This window comes from Tupaia chinensis, unplaced genomic scaffold, assembly GCF_000334495.1.
Source record: "Tupaia chinensis unplaced genomic scaffold, TupChi_1.0 Scaffold000314_1, whole genome shotgun sequence".
In the NCBI taxonomy this organism is placed as follows: domain Eukaryota; kingdom Metazoa; phylum Chordata; class Mammalia; order Scandentia; family Tupaiidae; genus Tupaia; species Tupaia belangeri.
The window spans coordinates 1,378,105-1,382,782 of record NW_006159807.1 but is presented as its reverse complement, the minus strand read 5'-3'; positions in this window follow the sequence as shown (position 1 = coordinate 1,382,782).

The following is a 4,678-nucleotide window of genomic DNA, read 5'->3' as shown; positions in this document are numbered from 1 at the left end:
TGGTCACGCCGCAATCTCTTCTCCTCCATTCTCCTCTCAGGATCTTGGGCACGCACACACACACACGCCCAGCATGAGTTCTAAGCCACCGGGTCCGGGATGCGAACTGCAGTCAACTACGTGGGAATCCAGCGACATAGCCATTACGCTAACTGCTGGTTCCCAAAATGGGAAAATATTTTTGTAAACTATGCATCAGATAAGGGACTGATAACCAAAATACACAAGGAATTCAAGCAGCTGTTCGTAAAAAAGATGACCAACCCTATTAAAAGATGGGAGAGGGACCAGCAGTTGGCATAATGGCTATGTTGCTGGACTCCCAGGTAATCGACCGCAATTTGAGTCCTGGACCTGGTGGCTTAAACTCATGCTGGGCACATGCGTGTGTGTGCCCATGATCCTGAGATCCTGATCCTGAGAATGGAAGAAAAGGGATTGCGGTGTGGCCATTTCCCCGGGGGTGATTTCTCGCTTTCCTTCTCTCTGTCTCTGTCTTTCTGGAGAGTGCATGTGCTCTATAGCAAAAACCTCTCAAAAAAAAAAAAAAAAAAGATGGGAGAATGAGTTGAAAAAAATCACTCTCTAAGGAAGACATATGAACAGCCAAAAGGCATATGGAAAAATGCTCAACATCCCTCATTGTAAGGGAAATGCAGATCAAAAAAACAATGAGATACCACCTGACTCCAGTCAGAATGACTAAGATTAAAAAAACAAAAAATGGTAAGTGCTGACTGGGTGTGGTGAAAGGGGAACTCTCCAACACTGCTGGTGGTAATAATGTAAATTGGTCCAGCCACTGTGGAGAGCAATTTGGAGATTCCTCAAAGATCAACAAATAGAACTACCATATGATACAGCAATCCCACTCCTCTTCTACCCAAAGGACAGAAGAATTCTTCATCGGAAAAGTGCTTGCACATCCATGTTTATTGCGGCACTATTCACAATTGCTAAGACAAGGAACCAACCCAAATGCCCACGAAGAGATGAATGGATTGAAAAAGTGTGACACATATACTCTATGGAATACTACCCAGCCATAAAAAACAATAAGACCCTGCTTTTGACATAAAAAAAAGGATGAATATGGAAGACTTACTGCTAAGTAAAGTAAGTCAGCCTATGAAAGAGAGACATTGTATTTCTCCACTTAATTTATACCGAGTGTCCACATTCCATGGCCAAAACTGAGTGACTAAAGGATATAGAAACACAGTAAATTGTTATAAGTACCAGATACAGTATGGGGAGAGGGTAAGTGAAGAAGTAGAATATAAGGAAGGGCATTAAGGAGAAAAATAGGCAAGTCATTTATGGAACAAAGAAATGGGTTATTATCTATTGAAGATAATTTTATAGTATTGTTAACTGGACTGGTAAGAAATATATATATGTTGGAATATTGACTTTGCAAGCTAAGTAACATGTGATTGAATGTATAAAAGAAATTGAAATTTAAAAGTTTATATTGTCTCACAAATCCATTTCAGTTCAACATACTTTTTAAAATTTATTTTATACCTTCAATCACTGTACATCGCTATAGCTTGTAAGATGAATTACCCAACATGAATACACGTCACACCAGTCTAGCTGAAGAAATCGCATACATTATCATCAACAGATAATCATCCATTTCTGTGTCCCTCAAATGTTTTGCCTCTCTATTTTTCTCCTTAATTCCTTTCCTCAAAGCCTCACAAGTCCAGGAACTTGATCTATTTATTTCTGAATCCCCATAACTTTGAACAGCATCTTACATAGTAAGCACTCAATAGAGAATTGAAAAAATGACTGCTTCAGCACATGAAATATAATGCACATAGAATAACAGATATGCAAATCAATAATCATATCACATAATTACTAATGAGTATCATTTATTATTTCTACGATTATTTATAAGCTATTTCTGGTATTCTTTTCTTACTTATATAATCAGAAAGAAATAAATTAAAAGATCACATAACAATTGTAGTGGCAAATACACTATAGATAAACAGTCAAAAATGTAACTATATACAGTACAAAGTTAGGATTTCCTGGAGAGTCAAGAGCCACCAAATGTTTTTGAGATGGTTTCAAAGGGTAATCAACAGAAGACTGGACATTTCAAGGATAAGACAATAAAATGCACAAAGGCACTGAGTTGTGAAACCTCAAAACAACTGCAAGCAGAGCCTTTAGCTGAGGAGACTGGCGGGGTAAGGGCAGAAGATAGACACCAGGCCAGAGAAGGAAGCCAGAGTTAGGCTGGAACAGGAAAGAGGAGCCTGAGCTTTAAGATAGCCTAAAGAGTTTTAACCACAAGGGAGACACGTCAAGTTTAAATAAATTTTCTGGGCTGCATAAATAGTGTTTGTTTAATTAAGTACACAAACCCTTTAAATATGCTGTCCTTTCTGGCAATTGACAGTCTTTGTACCAGCTTTCTCCTGTCTGTTGCCTGAACTTTTATAGACCATCACCAACTAAGAGCACCTGTTCCTCTCTTTGGACAATCTAGCTATCATTTCCACATCTTTTTTTTTTTTTTTTTTTAAAGAGAGATTTTTGCTATGGGACACTTGCACTCGCAAGAAACAGAGACAGAAAGTGAGAAATCATCACTCCAAAACCCTGGGGAGGATGGCCTTATCCTCCCTTACCCTTTATCCTTCACTCTTTATCCTCCTTTAATCTTCAATCCCTTATCTTCCATTCTCCTCTCGGGATTTTAGGCACGCATGCACACAAGCCCAGAATGAGTTTTTAAACCACCAGGTCTGGGACTCGAACCATGATACACTATGTGAGAGTCCAGTGATGTATCCGTTACTCCATCTGCTGGTCCCTCATTTCTGGATCTTGAATGTCCCTTCACTTACAAGACACAACCACATCCTTTGACTTCTCTTCTCCTCAAACTCAGGTTGCTTGAACACAGACAGGCCATTGATTGATCAACACTGATTGTTAGGTAGTTTGAAGATACTCATCAGTTTCAAGAGTTCCGAATGGAATTTTAATTTTGGTAGGAGAATATTTGCTACTGATTTGCTTTTCCTAACTGTTTTTACTGTTGGGTTCTCTAAATTCTCCTTGATGCCACTCTGCTCAAACTTTTTGTGTCACCCTTTGTATTTCCCATTTCTATTTGTCAAATCCTTCTGTTCCCCCCAACCCCATGACACTGCATCACATTTTGCTCTTGTTTTTATAGTTAAATTTAAACATATTAGTCTTCCCTATGGATTACAGTCCTTGAAGACAGGAACCTAAGTGATTTATCTTTGATTCCACTCTCTTCCAAGATAGTAGATAAGACGGTAAATGAGAATAAATGAAATAACATATGTGAAATCTCTATGTATAATGCAAATTACCGTGAAAGTGATTGTTTTTGTTAGATTCTCTCTCACTCTCTCTTTCATATACACACAGAGTAAAAGAATTCTTTACTTTTTAGTGCAGCTGTCTATCCACCTACAGTGTCCACCCCATAAAAACACTAGGGGTCCCTCCTCCATGTCTTCCTCCCGTCTTCACCTTTTCAGTTGTTCCCTTGCTTTCTTCCTCATCCTCGGATCTTGGCTAGCAGTCTAATCCATTCAGAGGAGGGGTCTTTGCCAAACACAGTTCCTACAAGTGCATTTGGCCCATGATTGCCTCTATGGTTGTGTATGTATGTATGTATATATGTGACCAAGGTTATCACATTCAAATTCAGGAAAGGTCACCTACTGTCCACTTCTGGGCTTCAGTGGAAACATGGTAACAATAAGCTGGAGCTGAGTGGTGGCTATTCTCTGGATGGAAGAACACTCTCCAATCCTGCAGTCCCCACTGCTCCCTATGGACTTTTTGATTCTCAGCCTGTGTCAGCTGTCATTTATCAGCATACTTGTGCTGCTGTCTCTCTTACTATAGAAGTATATTTCTGTGATTCCTCATCTCTACCAGAAGTGGAAAAGGAGGAAAACAGACTGAGAAGGCTGTGAGATTTTTCTCATATCAAATCTACTACCTTCACTTTACATGGCCCCTGGGACACTCTGAGGGGTGTCCGGCATAGGACATGCATGAAAGGCATGGAGGCCTCTGTCTTCTGTTCACCTTCGCCGCCTTCGTCGAGATAACCCACCCACGCCGAGGCTGGACCCCGGCAGATTGGCGCCCAACGTGGATTGCTGGAACAGGGAGGTGAGTAGGCGTTGGTAAGTATTTTTTTATTTTAATTTTTTCTGTGGCAAAACTCCTGCATAGGGTGCCTAGGACCCCCCGGTAGAGATAGGCCGGGCTTAGAGGACGGGAGAATTACTTAGTGTTTTAGCGATCAGGGATAGCGCTACCACTAAGTGCCACCCCAGAACTTTTTGAGAAGTATAGCGCCTAGGTGTTCGCGGCCATGGGAAACGCAGCATCTAAGAATAGGGCTTTATATGTGGACATTTTGAAACAAACGCTAAAAGAAAAAGGCATCCGAGCCAGTAAAAATCAATTGTCCACTTTTCTAGACTTTGTAAGGGAAATTAGTCCAGGGTTCCCTGACGAAGGAACCTTAGATCTTGAGACCTGGGAACGAGTAGGTTTAAACATGACCGATTGGTATCGTAGGAACGGAGGAGCTACCATGCCTATTTTTGCTTTCTCACTTTGGGATATTGTTCTAAAACAACTGGCCTTTGAAAAT